The sequence below is a fragment of the Pygocentrus nattereri genome, chromosome 21, assembly GCF_015220715.1.
Source record: "Pygocentrus nattereri isolate fPygNat1 chromosome 21, fPygNat1.pri, whole genome shotgun sequence".
NCBI lineage: Eukaryota > Metazoa > Chordata > Actinopteri > Characiformes > Serrasalmidae > Pygocentrus > Pygocentrus nattereri.
In genome coordinates, this window is record NC_051231.1 from 768,581 (window position 1) to 792,009 (window position 23,429).

Consider the following 23,429-nt stretch of genomic DNA (forward strand, 5'->3'; position numbering starts at 1 on the left):
TTAATCATGGAATTGAAAAGCTGTTTTCACAGTCCAGAATTTTCACTTTAATACTGAAACCAAGCATAGAAAAACAAATTGATTCCAATATGATACTATGACAAAAATATAAATGTTTCATTCACATAATTTATGGTTTATTAGATTGAGCAAAGAAAAAAATATTGACTTCTATTTTGTATCAATACATGTTTAAAAAAAGATAATTAATAAGTAAGTTTTAAAAATCAAATAAACAGCTATATCATTTAACCTCTTAAAATCCCAGGCTTACTGCACACTAAGGTTTATTATCCAGGAACTACAGGCAGCTCAATCCATCCTGGTTCAGCTGTTCTTAGGTAATAGAAGTGTAATGAAACTGGACAGTGAAGGGGTTAAACATGGCCTAATCCAAGATGCTCTGAAGGACAGACTACTGAAGCCCTGAAGGGTGAGATGAAAAACAATAGAATGCATTCCTGAGTCCCATTTTATTTATTTCTTCTGCCAGGACAACAAATCACTGAAACATGTTTCTAGCATCACTTGAACATTTTTCAGCCATCAAAAACTATTTTTATGATGTCTAAAATTATACAAATGATGGTAAAAAACATTCTGGCTGATTTTGTGGATATGGGAACAAATAAATAAAGTGGAACTTAAACTCAGGAAGGCAGTTACTTCTTTTTTATCTTTTGCTTCAAGCTTCTGTGAAAGGCTTAGAGTGACCTGAGAAACTAGTGTACAGTGAATGCTGTGCTTAAAACAAAGACAATACAGGATAATTGTATTAATTTTCATATCCATCATCACACAGCCCGGCCTTCATCACACAGCGTTTAACACACAGCTCGGCCTTCATCATACAGCCCGGCCTTCATCACACAGCCCGGCCTTCATCACACAGCCCGGCCTTCATCACACAGCGTTTAACACACAGCCCGGCCTTCATCACACAGCCCGGCCTTCATCACACAGCGTTTAACACACAGCTCGGCCTTCATCACACAGCGTTTAACACACAGCTCGGCCTTCATCACACAGCGTTTAACACACAGCCCGGCCTTCATCATACAGCCCGGCCTTCATCACACAGCCCGGCCTTCATCACACAGCGTTTAACACACAGCCCGGCCTTCATCACACAGCTCGGCCTTCATCACACAGCTCGGCCTTCATCACACAGCTCGGCCTTCATCACACAGCCCGGCCTTCATCACACAGCTCGGCCTTCATCACACAGCGTTTAACACACAGCTCGGCCTTCATCACACAGCCCGGCCTTCATCACACAGCCCGGCCTTCATCACACAGCCCGGCCTTCATCACACAGCCCGGCCTTCATCACACAGCCCGGCCTTCATCACACAGCCCGGCCTTCATCACACAGCCCGGCCTTCATCACACAGCCCGGCCTTCATCACACAGCTCGGCCTTCATCACACAGCCCGGCCTTCATCACACAGCCCGGCCTTCATCATACAGCCCGGCCTTCATCACACAGCCCGGCCTTCATCACACAGCCCGGCCTTCATCATACAGCCCGGCCTTCATCACACAGCTCGGCCTTCATCACACAGCTCGGCCTTCATCACACAGCTCGGCCTTCATCACACAGCGTTTAACACACAGCTCGGCCTTCATCACACAGCGTTTAACACACAGCTCGGCCTTCATCACACAGCCCGGCCTTCATCACACAGCCCGGCCTTCATCACACAGCCCGGCCTTCATCACACAGCCCGGCCTTCATCACACAGCTCGGCCTTCATCACACAGCGTTTAACACACAGCTCGGCCTTCATCACACAGCCCGGCCTTCATCACACAGCCCGGCCTTCATCACACAGCTCGGCCTTCATCACACAGCGTTTAACACACAGCTCGGCCTTCATCACACAGCCCGGCCTTCATCACACAGCCCGGCCTTCATCACACAGCTCGGCCTTCATCACACAGCGTTTAACACACAGCTCGGCCTTCATCACACAGCTCGGCCTTCATCACACAGCGTTTAACACACAGCTCGGCCTTCATCACACAGCCCGGCCTTCATCACACAGCGTTTAACACACAGCCCGGCCTTCATCACACAGCTCGGCCTTCATCACACAGCGTTTAACACACAGCTCGGCCTTCATCACACAGCTCGGCCTTCATCACACAGCGTTTAACACACAGCTCGGCCTTCATCACACAGCTCGGCCTTCATCACACAGCGTTTAACACACAGCTCGGCCTTCATCACACAGCTCGGCCTTCATCACACAGCGTTTAACACACAGCCCGGCCTTCATCACACAGCTCGGCCTTCATCACACAGCGTTTAACACACAGCTCGGCCTTCATCACACAGCCCGGCCTTCATCACACAGCCCGGCCTTCATCACACAGCCCGGCCTTCATCACACAGCTCGGCCTTCATCACACAGCGTTTAACACACAGCTCGGCCTTCATCACACAGCCCGGCCTTCATCACACAGCCCGGCCTTCATCACACAGCGTTTAACACACAGCTCGGCCTTCATCACACAGCTCGGCCTTCATCACACAGCCCGGCCTTCATCACACAGCGTTTAACACACAGCTCGGCCTTCATCACACAGCTCGGCCTTCATCACACAGCGTTTAACACACAGCTCGGCCTTCATCACACAGCTCGGCCTTCATCACACAGCGTTTAACACACAGCCCGGCCTTCATCATACAGCGTTTAACACACAGCCCGGCCTTCATCATACAGCGTTTAACACACAGCTCGGCCTTCATCACACAGCTCGGCCTTCATCACACAGCGTTTAACACACAGCCCGGCCTTCATCACACAGCGTTTAACACACAGCCCGGCCTTCATCACACAGCGTTTAACACACAGCCCGGCCTTCATCACACAGCGTTTAACACACAGCCCGGCCTTCATCATACAGCGTTTAAAACTTTACTTTTTAGCATCACAAGATCAGTGGATAAACGTTCATCTGTATTTTAGATATGCTAATGTGCCTTCGCCCACTCAACACAAATTAGCATGAGATAATATGCAAAACCCATCAATATAGAGACCTGAACGTACTGAGAGCTGTGGTGTGGAATTGATCGTGTTTTGCATTGGAAAAACAGCGAATTTTCAGTGCATCGTTCAGCACTAGTGTGAAAAACTCTGAGCTGTGTAAATATAATGTTAGGCTTGGCCTCTGACTGATACCCCTGCTTTCACAAATAACCCACATGACTGATGCACCGTCTGACAGAGAAGTTCAGCGTGCCTGGCTATTGATTTATTTATTGATCTGAAATCATACACATATAACACACACATCTAGGCATGTCTGAAATTCTAACACCCTCTCGGTTAAAAAACGTATGTGTGTAATATTTAGGCCTGCAGTACTGGAGCTAAATGATGAAAGCTTTGCACACTGGAAGGCTTGCAGGAGATCTACTACGTTTCCTTTATGAATGAACTCGTCATTATAACAAGTCCTGCTGTGTCACACTAAGGTCTAAGCAATGCATGACTGGAGAAGCACAACATCTTCCTACCTGGGGTCGGCACCTTTTAGCAAGAATAAACAGGACAAAATCCATCAGACTAACCCTGAATGCTTCCTCCAGCTGTTCTATGTGTTTGACCATGCTGCTGTCCACAGTTTGTTCTTTAAAACAAGCTCAGACATTTTAGTGAATTGGGGGAAAACAATAAAACAGCCAATCAGTTATTGATCAAATTTTAGATGCTGCCCATCTTGTGCATCTGATGCTGATGACTCTTCTGCCTTGATTGGACGCCACTGCTCGCCAGCCTTCTGGACTGGCTTGACCACCACTGAGCTTCTTGCTGTACAAGGCTGTGCAGTCTTCACCCTCAGATGCTGCTGCTGCCACTGATAATCATAAACTAATCAAATTAACCGCTGCCCCGCCCGTTTTTCCCGCTGTGTATTATAACACTTTATATTAACAGTGTTTGCTGTCCGGTGTGGTCCAGAGGAGGACGGGTTCCCCTTCTGAGTCTTGGTTCCTCCCAGTGTTCCTTCCTCCTGCTCTCAGGGAGTGTCTCCTTGGCACTGTCCCCACTGGCGACACTCATGGGGGCTCAGACCCGGATTTTCTTTCTGTAAAGCTGCTCTGTGACAACACGTACATTCAAATTGTGAAATCCTTTGTGTTTTTCCTCATTCACAGCTTAAATTCTTAATAGTGAATCCATTCTTCTTCATTTTAGATGAATATGATATGAACATGATACGCTCACTGTCCACTTCATCAGCTCCACTGACCGTATAGCTGCACTCTGTAGTTCTACAGTTACAGACTGTAGTCCATCTGTTTCTCTGATACTCTGTTACCCTGTTCTTCAGTGGTCAGGACCCCCATGGACCCTCACAGAGCAGGTACTGTTTGGGTGGTGGGTCATTCTCAGCACTGCAGTAACACTGACGTGGTGGTGGTGTGTTAGTGTGTGTTGCACTGGTCTGAGTGGATCAGACACAGCAGTACTGCTGGAGTTTTAAACACCTCAGTGTCTCTGCTGGACTGAGAATAGTCCACCACCCAAAACACACACTAACACACCACCACCACATCAGCGTTACTGCAGTGCTGAGAATGACCCACCACCCAAACAGTACCTGCTCTGTGAGGGTCCATGGGGGTCCTGACCACTGAAGAACAGGGTAACAGAGTATCAGAGAAACAGATGGACTACAGTCTGTAACTGTAGAACTACAGAGTGCAGCTATACGGTCAGTGGAGCTGATAAAGTGGACAGTGAGCGCAGAAACAAGGAGGAGGTCAGAACGTTACGCCTGACCGGTGTATGTATACAGTCTGATGTCATTCAGAAGTCTTAGTAGCCCAAATGTGGTCTAAAATTGTAAGCAAGTTCATTTCGATCCAAGCCTACAGCTTTATAAGATTATTAATTAAAGATGCCCGTAGTTTAATTAACCTTATCTGTTTGATGTGCATTAGGACTTTATAAACAGCATTTCCGTCAGTTTTGGGTGAAATAATGTTACAGCTCTTTTAAACAGGGTGAATGGTATTGATCAGTTTATGAGTGGACAGTTAGATTATATGGCCATTTATATGTCCACGTAAAGTGTCCGCAGTGACCATGAGGCCACGAGTAGTGTACTGCACGTTCCATTGGAGATGTACGAGCTGCAGTAAACACTTGGATCACTAATGAAACTTAGGAAGAGTGATGCGAAAAGGCGATGAATAAAGACGGCAAGTAGACGCTTTCATCTCTGCTGTGATAATGCAGTTGATTAAGGGTCTTTGATGTAGTCAGAGACGTTCCGAGGCACTTCAGCGTTCACTTTACACATTTTATGAGGTCATGTGCGTCTCTGAACTCCTCTGAAAACGGTTTGAGTGACTGGGCCACAACGGGCCGACACCTGGCATCAATGTGCATTTTCAGTGATCGGATCACATTCAGATTTCACTCGACCGCATGAACGGGCAGGTGTAAATGGCCCCCGGACACATTGTGATCAGATCTGGATCAGATCTGGATCAGATCTGGATCAGATCTGGATCAGGATCAGATCTGGATCAGATCTGGATCAGATCAGGAACAGATCAGGAACAGGTTCAGATCAGGATCAGATCAGGATCAGATCTGGATCAGATCAGGAACAGATCAGGAACAGATCAGGAACAGATCAGGAACAGATCAGGATCAGGATCAGGATCAGGATCAGGATCAGGATCAGGATCAGATCAGGAACAGATCAGGATCAGGATCAGATCAGGATCAGATCCAGGATCAGGATCAGGATCAGGATCAGGATCAGGATCAGAATCAGGATCAGGATCAGGATCAGGAGACGGATGTTGACCACGTTCAACACGCTCTACAACAGCACGCTCAGTTACACCTCGTTTGATTTGCCATCCATTACTAGTAGAGATTTGTTTGTTTTAGAGGAATGTAAAAGAACAGTAATGAGTAATTTGATTATTTTTGATGATGTATTAAGTAGAACAATGCAATTACAGTTTAAAAGAAGTTGTAATGCAACCAGACCGGTCAGATGTGTGTGTTTAAAATAGACTTCACAGGGGTTCATAGTCGAAAAACAGGCCAAGGTCAAAACCAGAAAAATCCAGATTAATGTAACAGAGATGATCCAAGCAAGCAATCCAAACCAAGACGTCCAAAAACAGAGGAAACTGGCTCAGTACACAGATATAACAGGAGCTGTCTGGCAAGAAACAATACCTCATAACGCTTTAAGGCAAGAGCTTATATATTTATTAAACAGGTCATAATAAGCAGACAGAGGTGAGATCATCAATACTCAGACGGGCAAGAACGGCAACTGGTTGCTGCTGGTAGTGAGACGTGATTTCTCAGGGAATCCTGGGAGACTGAGTTCACAGAGGATTGAGATGTACCAGTCATGTGGTCTCCCAGGAGGTTCTGGAGATCGAGTCCTTAATGAAGTCAGGATCAGAGGGAAACGTGAATTAAGTACTCACAAATTCGTAATGACTAAACCAATTCAAGACGCAATTTGTGAAAGCAGCCTGTGTGAGCCATTTAATGAATAACGGCATCATTAAACTCGTGTCCTCTTCAAGTAATAATTTGGAAACAAATATTTTGCCTGAAAAAATAATTTGGAAACTCATATTTTGCCGTGACTAAGGACACATGAATAAAAAAAATAAATAAATAAATAAATAAAAAAAGGTCGCTGATCATTTTTGTTGCATCAATATTATCAATGGTGATATTGATTTATCAACACAGCCCTTTCGCCTCTTATTACGCAATTTGGGCTCAAGGCATAACCCACCTTAAAAGCTCCCTGTTAATTCAGACGTTTCATCTTCCTTTGTCACCAACACTGCCCTCAAATCAAAAAGTCCTGCTTCCCGAAACTGGAAAAAAAAATGCAAAAGTAGCCGTTTTGTTAAGAACACAGGCGGCGGCCTTTCAAGGCTCGTTTTGTACTCGCCCACAATTACGAATGTGCAGCAGTGTGATAAAAGGCAGCGACACATACTGTCAGCTCAGTATTCAGCACACGTCCCACAGCACTGCGCCAGGCCATGAGACTGTAGTCTTTTCATATTAATGTCTGGATGGATGGAGGCAAGAAGTCCACTGACTCTGCACAGCGGTGAAAAACTTCCAAAGTTAGTCCTTGCTTCACATCAGGAAAACAAACCTGTCTGTATATCGGCTGAATATTTTAGCGAGGAAAACCAAACGTTGTGCTCAGCCAGAGCGTCATCGCCTGGACTATTATCCATAAATCTGCAAGAGTCTTTTGTTGACGTGTGATTCACAGCTTTATTTGTACGGTCAGGAGTGTCAGGTAGAACAAAACTAAACTGAAGATGAGCTCGGTGTCGTATTGACGGCTTTGAAAGCGGAACATTTTAAGGCTTTTGTGTCTTTTGTTCTAACAACAATGCCGGGAACAATCTGCTCTCTATTCTTGCTCCAAGGCCAAAAGAATGCTGAACTACATGATTAGACCTTTGGGCTTAACATACCGGAATCTACAGCTATGATAATACAGCACAGAAATAAAAGAATAAATTAAGTTGCTCGAATGACTAAAAGCCGAGTAACAAAAAGATGATTATAAAGGAGGAGACGGAAACTGTACTGGACACTTAGAGGCATTCGGGCCTTGAACGAGAATTTAATAAAAAACTAGAGGACAGAACTTTGTGTGTCATAATATCCTTCAAGTTTTACAAATTCATCTGCATTTTCTCACTACAATACCCAGCATGCATTACGCCGTTACTTAACACAACCGTTGAGAATGACCACACCTGTGAAGGCCGCTAGCATTAGCGATGACGCTAACCTGAGCGAGCCGACAAACTTTCTCTTGGCCAAAAAGACCAGGTTACAATAAATAAATCAAAGCTTTTATTATCCACCCTATAGCAGCTGTAGTACTTCAAAACTGTGCTCCCACCTTTAAGATGTGCTATATTGTCTACACTACACTATACTGCCAAAAGTATTCGCTCACCTGGCTTCACACGCATATGAACTTGAGTGACGTCCCATTCTTAATCCATAGGGTTTAATATGATGTTGGCCCACCCTTTGCAGCTATAACAGCTTCAGCTCTTCTGGGAAGGCTTTCCACAAGGGTTAGGAGTGTTTATGGGAATTTCTGACCGTTCTTCCAGAAGAGCATTTGTGAGGTCAGTGTTACTGCAGTGCTGAGAATGACCCACCACCCAAACAGTACCTGCTCTGTGAGGGTCCATGGGGGTCCTGACCACTGAAGAACAGGGTAACAGAGTATCAGAGAAACAGATGGACTACAGTCTGTAACTGTAGAACTACAGAGTGCAGCTATACGGTCAGTGGAGCTGATAAAGTGGACAGTGAGTGTAGAAACGAGGAGGTGGTCAGAATGTTATGCCTGACCGGTGTATGTTGAACTTTACTCTCTGCTTTACCTGTCAGTGTGATTAAACTGTATGCATGAACTTTTTGGACCATAAATCAACAGATGAGTTTCTAATGTATAACTGACCACTCTTTATAAAAATCCCTTTACATCTTGCTGCTAAAGAGGTTCTAATGCTCTACACACCACGAGGATGTGTTTGCAGCTATTTTCAGCCTGTATATGCCAGATTTAAAGTGATTTTGTGTGGGGACCGCCGCCATGAGATGTGGCAAAAAAATGACTTAAATCCCAGCGCTAAGCTAGCGGCCAAGTCCTGGCTCCCTAGACTTAAAGTTGACACGCTAATGAATGGCCATCATGCAAACTCCTGGTTTTGACACAACTATATTTGCTTTTAATCTTCTTATTGAGTCCGAAAAACTAGCCCTTTCAAAGGCCGATGGAAAGAATTTAAATTGCACACAAATGAGGCCTAATTCAGATTTCTCAGCGTGCTTGTCCCTCAGTGACCACATCCAATTTCCGCCATAATTTTATCAGCTTGGGCGAAGCAAACGGTGGTCCTGAAAGAACTAATATCTGTGAGAGCAGCCGTTCAGCCAGGCCAAGGAGTGAGGAGGGCTGTATAATGTATTCCGCTGCTAGAGATACAGAATAAACCATCATGCGCTAATCCAAAATTCCTGGGTCAGGCAAATTATTCTAATTACAAACAGTGGTATTTTTCTAAAAAAAGAGGAGCAGAGGTCAGAAACACAATCAAATTGCAATTAAAATAGAATATAGTTTGAAAAGTAAAGCTGCCTAAGGCAATGTTCTTGGGCTGGTTTTCGGTAATGATCGCCTGGCAGGCTCTCCGTGGCCAATTAAAGAGAGACAACAGCACAATGCGCGATGCCTCCCGCCTTTATCTGTACATATGGATTTGGAACGCGCTGAAGCTGAGCTAGTGGAAGGTTTCGCAAGAGATCTACAAGAAACTCTGCGTTCTAACGCTGATCCATTTTTCATGAAGCACTTGGTCTGGCTCGGCGACTTTGTAAGGCTATGAATTCTGAATTAAACAACTCTGAGCCTCTTCCATCAAGCTAGGGTCTTCCTGAAAGTGCATTGCTGCAAAGATGAGGCAAAGTAAGTGCTGAGTTATTAGCTTCGCATAACATCCTAACTCCAGCCGGGCCGAAAGAAACGACGACACGTGTTCTTCTAGCGTGCAGACGTGCTTACTAGAGATTATGATCCAGAGGCTTTTCGCTGAGGGCCTGTAATTGCTATCTGATAAACGCCCTATTGGATCCAAAGAGCAAACTTGAAGGCATCAATAAAAAGAAAGTGTGAGCTCTTCTTGACCTTTCTCTCCTCTGATTAATGCACCCTGAGGGAGGGCATTTCACACACTGTAAGACTTCACTCCTCACAGTCAAACAATGGGAGTGTAAATGGCCGTTTGTGCAGCATGTGGCCGTGTAATGAATGGCCTTTCAGGATGAAAAGTGGAGAGAAAAAAGCGAAAAATCCCCAAAACGCATTCTTTAGGCCTGACTTTAGGCCTGACTGAGAAAATGGCCTTATTTGGCCATTCGAAATTGACCTTAAGACGTGGGAACAAGATCCTAACCTTTGGTACGGCCTGTCGCTGGGCCCAAAGTTTATTACACACTTCTATAAGCCAAGAATAGCTCAGCCAGTTTGCACGGAAGCCCCTGTAGTTACTGATTAATAAACCTTGGTTTGTAGTAACTCAGATTTCAATGGACTAATTATTGCAACTTAATTCTATTCCTTACCATGTCGTGGCCACAGCTTAATTATCTCATTCTCATGTCTTACTAAGATGTGGCCACCACTGAATTCTCTCATCCCTGCCTTACGAAGTCATGGCCAGCCCTTAATTATCTCAATCCTCTGCCTAAAAAACTTGTGGCCACTGTTTCAATTTATTCTGTTCCCATGCTTTCCTAATTATCTCATTCTCATGTCTTACCAAGTCATAGTTGCAAGTTAATTATCTTGTTCTCACACTTTATAAGTCATAAGTCATAGCCACAACCTAATTATGTTGCTCCCATACCTTACTAAGATGTGACTACCACTTAATTATCTTATTCCTATGTCTAAATAATTTGTGGCCACAACTTATCTTGTTCCTTTGCCTTAGTAAGGTGTGGCACCTTTCTAAGCTGTGCTACAACCCAGTTATCTTGTTTTCACACCTCACTATGTAGCACCTCAAACTTAATCATCTCAGTCCTTGCCTTGCTAAGTCGTGGCCACAACTTAATTATCTTGTTCCCACACATTATCAAGTTATGGCCACAACTTAATTATACAATTTTCCTACATTATCGAGTCATGGCCACAGTTTAATTTTCTCATCCCCATGCCTCACTAAATTGTGGCCACAGTTTAATTATCTTGTTCGGACACCTAACTAAGCCATGGCAACAACTACAGCCATTTTATTTACTATTTAAAGTGTGAATCTTTTCATATCTAAATGTTAGAAATGGTAAAATATTTTCTTTGGCTTAAAATAAACATTCTAGATTATTTTTAATATTTAAAATCTTATTCCATCACTATTAGAAAACACACGCGCACACACACACACACACAAACACACACACACCAGGCCACATGTTCGTAACTATATATGCGAAGTGGTTTAGGGGCATTAAACTTCACCCTGGGGTCGTCCTAGAACCCGCTGAAGGGGTTCTCTCTCTCTGGCCTGGGAGCGGCTTGGGGTCCCCGGGAATGAGCTGGAGGAATTTCGGGGCACAGGGTCGTCTGGTATTCTCTGCTCTCCCAACCACTAACGCAACCCTATCTGGACTAAGTGGTTGACGACGATTTACATTTACAGCATTTGGCTGACGCTCTTTTTCAGAGTGACTTACAGTTTGATCATTTTACACAGGGAGGTGAAGGTGGTGTTAGGAGTCTTGCCCAAGGACTCTTATTGGTGTAGTGTAGGGTGTTTACCCAGGCGGGGCACTGAACCCCAGTCTACAGCGTAGAAGGCAGAGGTGTTACCCACTACACTAACCAACCATGATGATGATAAATTCTTCGGATGTTTTCTTTCCATCGCCACCACTGTGAAGACGTCTGCCTTGGTAAGGTTCTCCATCGTGGTGCATCTCACCTTCATCCACTTCGAATGACTGCTTTACTGTCAGTTCTCACTTTGTGTTATCAGGTGTCCACTTCATGGTAAACGGTAGATTTGACATGTTTTTGACTAACTAATCAAGGTGGCGTCCACATTGACAGTTTCCCAGAGTGCATTACCGTAATAAGGAGAAAATCAGGTGACCGGTGCAGCCTCAGCCGTCTTTATACAAGACAGAAACTTCTACGCATGGCTTACACCCTCTTACCAACTGGTCTCAAGGCAACTTCAACATGAATATAGAGATATTTTGTTACAAATCTAGAGTGTTTCAGGACCGCGGAGAGCTCTAAGTGCTTATCCAAAAGCTGCTGGGAGCTGAAAAAGCCATGTTGTACATTCATGAGCGCCTCAGTAAGTGCGTCGCTCGACGTAATAGCAAGTGTCACCAAGCCCTACGCGCTCCATTTCTGAACATATGCGCTGACCCCCAAGTCCTGATCCCAAAAGACGTCCTGTCAGCCATTATCTCACACTGCATTATCTCATCCGGGTGGCACTCCTGCAGAAATCCCAGCAGCCATTTGCACCATCTAAATGAACTGTCAGTCCCTTGTCATATTTAAGTTAAACTGATCCTCATCCATTAATCTGCTTAGGCCCATATCCCAAAGGACGGACAGATAAAGGGAACCTTTTGGAGCCACAGTCACATCCATAATGACTTCCGGATTCTCCAGCATTCCTTACAGGCTGTCTGACTAGCATTTAATGTCAACAAAAGGGTGAGGGTTCTTGACTGGCATGCAATTCCTCGAAATGACGTACATGTTTTCATGTCTTCAAGGAAGTGGTTGAAGATGCGGAGCAGGGTGTGAATTTAGCACAATGTGCGAGTGGTGTAGATGGAGAACGGCTTCATGATCCGAGGAACAGGCTGGTAATGTCAGATAAAGACAGCTTAGCTTAAAGGAATACTCCAGCATTTTCTACCTGCCTTGCTTCATCTATAATCCTCTGTAAAAGTCTGAGACCCCATTGGTTTAATTTCCAGGCAAAACGGCCAGTAAATGCAAGTTGTTCCTTTTTCAGAGTCGGGCAAGAAACAGGAAACTCATATTAACAGAAAATTAAACAGAGGCATCAACAACTAAAAATAACTGTTTTTTTTTCCAGTATTAAGTGTGTCCAGCCTTCGTCATTAGTACTAGTAGCTTATTCCATTCAGGAGAATTGCTTTGGTTTATTTATTTATTTATTTATTTAAAATGAAATCTGCAGGGATATTTTTCCACACCTTCAGAGCTCAGTCTTAGAAGCTGATCATTTTCTGCGTCTCACAATCCAAATAATCCCGAATGCATTCAATGATATCCAACAGACCCCTAACAGAACTGACAATGGAATCAACCATTTCACCGTAAAAACTCATTATATGCTTCCTAGAAGTCCTAGTTAGGTCACTGAACTGGGAGTGGGAGCCTGATCAATGCATTTTTGCATGGAAAACTGTGGCAGGTTGGTGCCAGAGCTGTTTCCTTGGCAAACGGAATGTCTTTAGGTTTTAGTTTCAAGCGTTTAATCTAGACTGCGCTAGCTTAATGCAAATGTGCTACCAGATTCCCATAGGGGTGCTAGTAGAAACTTGCCTTGTTCTGGTTCCTGGTTATGATGGTTAATCTGGGTTTTTTACTTGGTCTTTCCATTTATGGCCCAGACTGAAAACCGAGCTTTAATAGCAACCGCCAGTCACCCAAAGTGCAAAAGACAGAAGCAGCAGTGAAATGAATTCTAATGTAAAATATTATGTAAAGTAGAAATTTTAGTAAAGAAATGTTTGTCGAAACGTCGATACAGTACACGGACCCTGAACCCAAGCTTTCAGCATCTTTGATTTCCAGGACTTGAACGGTACAACTGTGCAAGGTTTGCCTAAAGAATTTACTTGTGGTGCAACATGATTATTGAAGTCGTTTATCAATTTCATTTTTATGGGCGCTGCATGTCAGAACTCCTTTTCTTTGCGAGTTTTTATCTGTTCCATCTGATTGATGCCCGTGCGGTGTTGGCGGCCTGAAAAATGCCTCCTTCAGAAGTGCAGCCGTACGTCAGCGCTCGGTTTCGCTCTGCCTCCTGTTGATGTTTTGCTTGCTTAGGCAGTCTCTGTGTCTGTCTCACACGCATGCAGCTGTCACCGCGGAGTAGCCGCCGTGCAATGATGGCTTTGTAAATCATATTCCTGCATATGCACAGAGACAGAAGCCTCTGCTTTCGCCCGAGACGCTTCTAACTCTTTCAGCTCCCCCTCAGTGTTCCTCGCTTTCATCTGCTCACTTTTCTGCTCCCCCTGCTTGAAATTCTGCGGGTTTGCTGATGGAGTCGAGGCTGCCGCATTGTCAGAGCAGCTGAAGAACCACTTCTGTAATAGGTCACATCATAGCATTTATCGTTTGATATCATCATTCTCGCTGCTTTTCAAAAACGTCAGAGTGCCTTTGATGTCCTTGGATGTCTTGTCTGCATGACAGCAAAGGCACGTTCAGCAATAAATACATTTTTCTGCGTTAATTAATCAGCAAATAAGGGCTGGGCTGATACGAACCTTTAGTGACCGATACCGATTTTACACATCATAGTTTAATATGATCAAAGGTTGAACATGTTTGAGTAGTTTTGGTTAAAACTATGCTTTAAATGTTTATGTTGACTGTCAATTGTTTCAAATGTGAAATTTAAATGATGCAAAAAATTGTAGCTCTGAGGCTCTGCTACATCCAGACAATAACAATTATCAACAAAACTACTTATTTTGTCTCATAACTATATCAATAATAAATAAATCGATTCTGTGATCATTTTAAATTATGTTAGTTTTGATGTATTAACAAAAAACTTTTTTTACACTATAAAAAAAAGACACAAAAATTTGCCTTTATTTAAATAAACAAATCACAGATATATGCAGCATCCAAAATAGCTCCTAGCTCTGCCAGAAAGCTCATTCTTTCCTGTATATGCAGTAAAACATTGAATATTTCTCTGAATATTATTGGAGGAGCCTGTTAGTCTGTTAGCTGGCTGGCTCAAACAATAACCACAGACTTGTTTCAGACAAGCAATACAGTACAACTGATAACTGATAAATCTGATAACTTACTGTTAAAAATATGTGATTTTAATTAGAAAAATCAACTGAAACTAATGAATATATGATTTTAGATGACATGACTTTTGACTAATAGACTATTTATAAGGAAATGTTCAAGTCTAAACCTTTGAAAATGAAAAAGATGTGAATAACGAATGCTGTGTGTTCAAGTCATCATTAAGAAATGTTCAATACCTCAGAACTGATGGAGCTTCTCAATGAGTGGCATTTCAAACGATTTCGCTAAGGTTGTGTCGGGCATGCATGGGTATGCGTGGACTTTGAGGGACCCAAAAAAAAAAATCATCTTACTGACAGTAAAAGCTGGGAAAACTGAACTCTGATGGAATGTTCCAGTGACCGCAGTGACACAATGCCTTTGCTGCTGGCAATGGCCTAATTTTCCTCCACTGCTCCGTTGAAAAACATGAAATATCCACTTTGCCATTTTCTGTGTACCATCATAAGGAAGACTCAACATGGGTTGGTGGTGGAGCTTCCCAGAAATCAGAAATGTTTTGTTTCTGTGAATCAGCTTTAAATTTTTTAGTTGTATTTTACATGTTTTTGTTTAACACTTCAGTGTGTGAAGGAATCATAACGTCCCGTAACACACCTAAGCCTCATCAAGCCATTAGCTGGATATTAACCTGCTGATCATTAATAAGCAGTAACTTTACATACTTGAAATTTTCCAGAGCACATTTATTTCATTTTTTTATATATCTTTTTCATGACATTGTAGATGTCAAATAATATGGCGATTTTAAGCCTAATCAAAGCTCTAACTGCTATAACTTATCAGTAACTAATTAACCAGCTGCATATGACAGTTAATCAGCAAGAATAGTGAATTAAGCATTTCCACAGGTGAGTCACCTTAGTTACTGCTTAATAATGTAGTAATAACCAGCCAGTTTAGCGCCAGCTTCTTGTAACAAGTGCATTATAAAGGTACTATAAAGCCCCCAGTACACTGAAGTGTGATCTGTTGTCATTTGACGCTCAAACGCATTAGTGCAAGTGTTCAGGAGCCGACCCCAAGTTTATCACTAGCAAATGAGCGCCAGGCAGTTTTCTTTCCATGTCTCCTTAAAATATAATCAGCTTCATTTTCATCGATAGAGATAAACCCACAGAATGACGGCAGTGAGTGATATCGGTCGGGCTCTACTCTAAACTTTCTTCTTCAAGGACAAAAAGCTCTTCAAAAGCAGCGTCTGAGCTATCTGCTGAGGACTGCATGACTATAGGCCCAGATTATATGTACACCACCACCTCAGATTTGGTAGGATTAGGTGAATTCTTAATTTACACAGCCGGGATCCTCACGTCTTACTTTAGATTAGGTTGGAGTCCCTCATCTCTGTGTCAGGTTTAATCTAATGCTGCGGATTAAAAGCTTGTCGCGTTGTGGAGGCGATGTCACGCCTCCCTGGCCCTCTGTTTGCACTCCGACTATTTCATTTTTGCGCCATCACCCCATCCCTCCACGGCCCCCACCCCCATGTGTTCAGAAAGCAAACAGAGGGGTTGGAATTCAATCTAGCAGTTCAAACATTACAGCTCTAAAAGACTGATTTCAAAAGAGCCTGTTTACATAGAGCCTGCAGACTGGATTGCTGGTGAAGTGAAGAAGGGTTGTGATTTCAGACTGAACTCTGTATTTACCTGCTCTGTTATATATTCCCTCCCTCTGCATATTCCACCACCGCATGTATGACCTTGTAAGCAGTTCTTATTAAGTCTTTTGACGGCCGGCTAATTGGTAAACATACTTTGTGGCATATTGCGTTTTACATATGTAAAACTTTGAGGCATAAAGTAGACACAAGTTGATCCTCATGCCACATTATATTCTAATTTACCCAGAGAAGCAGATGGTGTTTCTATGCCACTGATGATAAAACATATGCTATTTGATCATTACTGTCATAATTAGTGAATTTCACTTTAATGCCACACTAATGAATTAGTTTATTCCATCACTATGAATAAATGGGCAGAGCAAGGAGTCGGTTTCCACAACAACAATAGGAAAAAAGCTATTCAACCTGAAGGTTTGGTCTTGGTAATGATTGAAGTCAATTCATTCAAACCACTTAATAATTGGCCGCTTGAAATAGGATTGTGTGACAAGGTCCTGTCAAAGATGCCACAACACTGATGACACCGAATGTGATCTTAACCCTCAACCCACACACATACTGACACAAGCCAACTGAGCACGGCTCCAATAAGGTCGGGAAAAACACCAGCTTGTCACTTTGCTACTCCTTGAAGACTTTGCTTGGACAGTTTTGACTACAAAGGATGAGGCACCTAGCAGCGAGTTGCAGGAGCGCTGCAGGTGAAAAGGAGTTTATCTGCTGTGCACACAGTTCAAATTGTAGGCTATTCCGGACAGACTTGGAATAACCCAGTGTTTTTCCATCCTAAACTCTATTAGAGGTCGAAATATTTGTCTGAACTTGATGGGATCCGATTGGCCATGTCAGGTTTGCACGGCTTTGGATGTAAATGGGGTGGCTGGTAGCCTGATAGGACAGGTTAGAGGTGAGCCAGCAAGCAGAAGGCTTTGACTGACTGGGCTGTGCCCTTGGGCAAGACACCTAACTGTGCCCAGCTGGCACCACTCTTCTCTCAGACTGGGCAAAGTCAGGGAGCAAAAGGACAGATTTCTCAAAATGGGCTGTGCTCAAATTTCCCTCTCTGGTTCTCACTGACTTTACCCTGCATTTCATTTCTGCAAGTTTTACTCATTACCTGTATGTTTGACCATTTTATGTCATCACATTCTATATTTTCAGTACATAACTATAAAAGAAATTGTAACAAAACTAATCTATTTATTTACGCGAAGATTTAAATAAGAAGTTGATTAACTTTGACTTTACGTTTTCTCTTCGACCCTAACCGACACGCTTGGGCAATGGCTTAGTTCTAGACAGATCTGTAGAAACCATTTCCATTATGACACTACAAGGCAGGACATATTTGATTGTCTAGTGACTCATATATATATATATATATATATATATATATATATATATATATATATATATATATATATATATATAAACATTCTTAATAACAAACATATTGTGACATCTATGCCTTCAATGCTCTTCATATGGAGTCACGCACTCAGCACCCAGATCCCATGAGAAAATATCAATTTTCTATATGCAGAAATGTTTTACTTCACTGGCAGAACTCAGCAACTACTTCTGGCACAAGTCAACAGATTTCCTGTTCTATACCAAGAACGAGGAAACACACTGAAATTCTCTTCCTTGCAGATCAACCGTACAGTGTAGATGTGGCAGTTAGAGATTAGGCTCAAAAGCACTGGTGTACATGTTTAATGGCTTGAAAGAGAGATCAGACTACCTTGCCAAAGGGAGCATTCTGTGCTAAATCAGCATTGACAGCCACTCCAATCACATTTCCTAATCCATGACAGAGAGAGTGCACTAAGAGGTTCTTCACCCAGAATGCTTTTTTGAGCTTTCTGCCTACACCTGCAATCGCATAGTTGATTAAGCCTAATAAATACGTCTATTTGCCCATGCACTTGGGGATGCTTTGCTTACTTAAATGATTTATAATAATAAATAAGCATATTTTTGTCAGGTAAAACGTATTAAGACTAAAGAATTTTTTTGAGGAAAATCAAATAAATAGTTTATGCAACATTAGCAAGTAGTCCTACCTGGGAATATTGCCAAAGCCCACACATTTTATGTCCTAGGTTTGATGCCAGCACTCAGGTCCTTCAGGTATCCATGGGTATCAGTGTAGATGGGTGTCAGTTTCAGGCCGATATCTGGAAAAATGATGGCACGTACTTCTTCCTGTGGGGTCAGTGGGTTGAATAATTTGAGCATGATGGCCAACTTTTAGATTCTCACCTTAAGTGAAGTTGTAATGTTTATGGCTTTGTAAACACATTATCAGAATTTTTTACCATCCACTAAGAGTGTTTCACCCTGTTTACTGGACCCAGTGCATCAAAACCAAAAACACAAACAAGGAGAGAAAATATGCAATGTATAAAATTATAACTCAGCCAGCTCATTCTCAGTTCCACAGGTTCATTCAGTCCCTAAAAGCAAAAGAATTGGATCGCTCTCACCAGAGTAACTGTCCTTTCAATCTCTTCTCTATCCCAGTCCAGCGTTTGAACCCTATGTATCGTAAAGTTGATGGAAAGCCTGAATTGCAATGGTTCCCGTTCCGAGTCGATGGGAGCCAAATCTAGAGATGATTGCTTTGTCCAGACAAATTGTGTCCATACAATAAATGCCAGTTGTTTTAAAGGTGAGCAACAAGAGAAAGACTCAAAACAACCAAATGAAGAAAAAGAAGCTTCTGCAAAACAACACAACACAACACAACACAACACAACACAACACAAAACAAAACAAAACAAAACAAAACAAAACAAAACAAAACAAAACAAAACAAAACAAAACAAAACAACACAACACAACACAACACAACACAACACAACACAACACAAAACAAAACAAAACAAAACAAAACAAAACAAAACAACACAACACAACACAATGTCACATGAAGAGAACAAAGACAAAGCTTGGCTGAAATCTTGACAAACTCACAGTGAGTGTATGAACCTACAGGCTCCTCAGACAAGGGTCTTCATCACTGAGGCATGGAGCCAACCATTTCCACTAGCCCAGCATGCTACCTCATGGATCCAGTCTTGGCTTGTAAACTGATCTCCTCCCACAGTACTGCCACTTAGTGGATGGGGTAGGAATTACCGTAAGAGAAAGCAAAAGACGTGACAACTGTCACAAAGTGCTTCCGTCAAAACCAGCTCATTTTAAAGATTAAGAGTTTTTAAATGAAACACACACTGGATCCATTTCAGCTTGTTCAGGAAAAATCAATAAGTGCTTATCAATAAGTTTGAAAAAGCACTGCTGCATCATTATTTAGGCAAAAATGCTTTTCACGCCAAGGAAGACACCTTGATAAACATAAAAGTTGAACACAGAAGCTACCAAAAGTGTTAGCAAATAGGTCGCCTGCTAATAAAACATGTACAAGCATGTTTCACACTTCAGTAAAAAGAAATGAGAACAAACCATTTGAAAAGAAGGTGGGCACAGTGCCAACCATACCTAATTAGCAATGCAAGCAACTATGACAACCCGTGTCTGCCAGGGAGCCCCCTAACCACTTCAGGGTTATTACCGTACCACTCTGTTGTCTAAGATGCTCGAGTGAGGGAAAATAGCAACTGGTTAACCACGTCTCAAAAAACAGTGTGAGCATCTGAAGCTGGCAAGCACAAAAGGAAAAGAGACGATGAGGAGGAAAAATGTAAAAATAAAGACAGGTTTTGTTTTCCTTTATTCCACTGGTGCTTTCCCTTCACCGGCTTCCTGGAGCTGATTTAGCTGATTTGAAACCCTGAAGCTGAACCAGCCTCACTCTACCTTATAGCAATGGTCAAAACTAGAACCATACCTCCAGCCCTTTGGGCTTCAAGTACAGCTTAGCTTCACTCACCATCCTTCAAGATGTGTTGAAGACAACACCCAGGTGGTAGAACAAACTCCCACTGGCTGTCCAAACTGCAGAGTTGGTCTCATGGTCTTCAAACTGAAGACACTCTTTATACAGCACTTAAGTGGGCAGTCGTGGGCTGGAGGTCAGGGAACTGGTCCTGTGACCAGAAGGTCGCCGGTTCGATCCCCAGGGCCGACAGCACATGACTGAGGTGTCCTTGAGCAAGACACCTAACCCCCAACTGCTCCCCGGGCGCCGTGGATAGGGCTGCCCACCAAGTGTGCTCACTGCCCCCTAGTGTGTGTGTTTCACTGCACGGATGGGTTAAATGCAGAGGTGGAATTTCTCTGTTGTGGGATCAAAAAAAAGTAGCACTTAAACTAAAGACTTACTGAAATGCTTTGCACATATATTCTGTCTATTTCTGTATCTTTTATTCTGGGTATCAGCACCGTGCTCTGGAGAGGAGGGTCCACTAAAGGCAGTGAATGCAACTCAGTGTTTTTGTGGTGTTAACATTATGCCATTTCTTGAGGCTTGTAGGAAGAAGTGGATCTGGAGTCTGTCTAATAAAGCAGGTTCAACTTAGACAGGCTTTCTGATTAAGTTCTGCTTCATAAAGCCTAACAAACACAGCCGTGGTTAACTGGTAAGGTACTCAGGCTATGGGTAATCCATGTCTCTATGCACATAAAAGTGTAATGTTTGTGACAAACAGAGGAGTTTGGAAATGACACCACCTAAACATGTAGAACTGAAGCTTTTAAAAGGTGAGGAAGCAATGCTGCCACCACGGCCACCAGACGTGGACTAAACTAGGTATAACGTTAGACAACTCAGCAAGAAACACTGCATTGTGAGACAGAGCCACTGATCAAGAGTGCTGAGAAGGTAATTTAAACTGTAACTCATTAGAACCACAAATGAGCATCTAGTGATCAGCGGTTAGTTGTGAATGTGTGTAATGTAGACAGCAGCTTGTGGTTTTCATTGTTGATAGTTAACACATATATTTTCAGTGCATCATTGTGCAACATGTGGGCAAAAAAATCCTGCCGAGGGTCCAAAAACACTCCAGCTGGACCAGTACAAATAATTTTGCATGATTTGTTTAACCCCTTAAAACCCCAGGCTTACATACCACGGCTGATTATTATTTTTCCCTTAAATCTGCACTTTATAGATTTTAGCCTTATGTTTAAATTGTTTGGTATGTAGGAAGTGCCGCTGGATTGCTGCTCAATTTTGTTGTACACTGTGCAACGACAATAACCGCATCTTATCTTATCTCATTCAGTATCTAACTACAGGGACTTCAATTCAAACTGGTTGAGCTATTCTTAGGTTATAGAAGCGTGTAATAAAACTTTGAAACCTGCCAGCAGGCCCCAGTCATTTAAGAGGTTGAAGTAGGCCCATGGGGTCCATGGAGAGCACCTGGCTGCTTCAGTCCCCGCTGTGTTATGGGTCATTTGCACCCTGGGAGTGACCCACGAGATCCAGCAGGAGGATAAATACGACAGTGTTCCTCTGAACTGGCCCTTGCAGGGGAGGGTTTAGAGATGATTGAGCTATAGGCAGAACACAGGAATCAGGCAGAACCATCTACACTGCAAAAAGATACCAAGTGGCATCTTAAATGTGATCTATATGTCTAACTCACTTCTTGAGATTGTTGTAAGAATTTTAAATATTCTGTAGACGTTTTTAAGTAATTTTATTGAGGGAAATGATATCATACTTGCTCAATACTGTCTGTCTTAGTGGAGTTGTGGCGTCATGTAACAACATGGAATAGTCCATTATATCCATGACTGGGGGTTGAGGCTATGTTGAAATAATGAAAAGAATCACTGCAAATGCAAATAACAACAGTATATATATATATATATACTCATCTGCCACTTTATTAGGAACACCTTGCTAGTAAAAGGCTGGACCCCCTTTTGCCTTCAGAACTGTCTTAATTCTTCATGGCAGACTTTCAACAAGGTGCTGGAAACGTTCCTCAGAGATTCTGGTTGGTTATTTGAGTTCCTGTCTTTCTATCATCTGGAACCAGTCTGCCCGTTCTCCTCTGACCTCTCACATCAACAAGGCATTTTCGTCCACACAACTGACCGCTCACTGGACATTTCCTCTTTTTCGGACCGTTCTCTGTGAACCCTAGAGATGGTTGTGGGTGAAAATCCCAGCAGATCAGCAGTTTCTGAAATACTCAGACCAGCCCGTCTGGCACCAACAACCACGCCACGTTCAAAGCCCCTTAAATCCCCTTTCTTCCCCGTTCTGATGCTCGGTCTGCACTTCAGCAAGTCGTCTTGACCACCTCTACACGCCTAAATGCAGTGAGTTGCAGCCGTGTGATTGGCTGATTAGCTATTTGTGTTAACATGCAACTGAACACTGTACCTAATAAAGTGGCCGGTGAGTGTATATCCCCCAGTGAGCAAGCCAGAGGCGACGGTGGCAAGGAAAACTCCCTCAGACTTGAGGAAGAAACCTTAGGAGGAACCAAGACTCGCAAGGGGAGACCCGTCCTCCTCTGATCAAACTGTGTTTACAGTTTAATAAGCTGAGTACCAAATAGAAGCTGAGAGGCTCTCTGTTTGAAGTCTGGATGGTAAAGCCTTAGAAACCGCACTGGTAGAGGCAGTTTCTGACTGAGGCAGTTTCTGACTGAGGCAGTTTCTGATTGACGTGGTCTCTGACAGAGGAGGTACATTAGTGTACCTAATAAAGTGGCTGGTGAGTATATATGTATATATCAGAACAGGTTATATGACAACACCATACTTGCCTGGTGCCCCGCCTGGCCCTGTGTAAGTGACCGCTGTGTAGTTCAGAGGCTGAATCGAGCATGTGATCAGGTTCCTGACCGTTTCTCATTGGAAGAATGTGCTGGGAATCTAGGACTTGTCCAGCTGGATGAATTGTGCTGTCATGTAAAGGAGGAATAGCTGTTGCCTTAGTAACTGTTTAAGTGGGAGGAAACGGGGGCATTTTATTTTAGGTGGAGATTATGATATTCGTTCTCCTTCCTCTTTATTAAACCAATAGCTGGTAATATTAAGTAAGTCAATCTGATAGGATTCCCTAACATGTGAGGTATTGACTATAAGTAAGGAGCATACTGAGCCCTGCTGGCGTGTGGCCGTGACTTGGTAAAGCATGGGAATGAGATAATTCAGTGGTGGCCATGACTCTCAGTAAGGCGTGATAATG

The 23,429-nt window shown here is 43.0% G+C and overlaps 1 long non-coding RNA gene across 2 annotated transcripts; it reads right to left on the reverse strand.

Annotated features, from left to right (window-relative positions):
• Nucleotides 1-6,290: 6,290 nt before the first annotated feature.
• On the reverse strand, nt 6,291-19,358 carry LOC108438579. 2 transcript variants are annotated; one of them, XR_001858701.1, is made up of 4 exons: nt 19,286-19,358; nt 18,373-18,514; nt 6,802-6,886; nt 6,291-6,436 (listed from the first exon to the last, which is right to left on the reverse strand). It is a non-coding gene; the product is annotated as an uncharacterized LOC108438579 (long non-coding RNA). The 2 variants fall into 2 exon arrangements; XR_001858700.1 differs by lacking the exon at nt 19,286-19,358 and adding an exon at nt 18,796-18,994.
• Nucleotides 19,359-23,429: the final 4,071 nt, after the last annotated feature.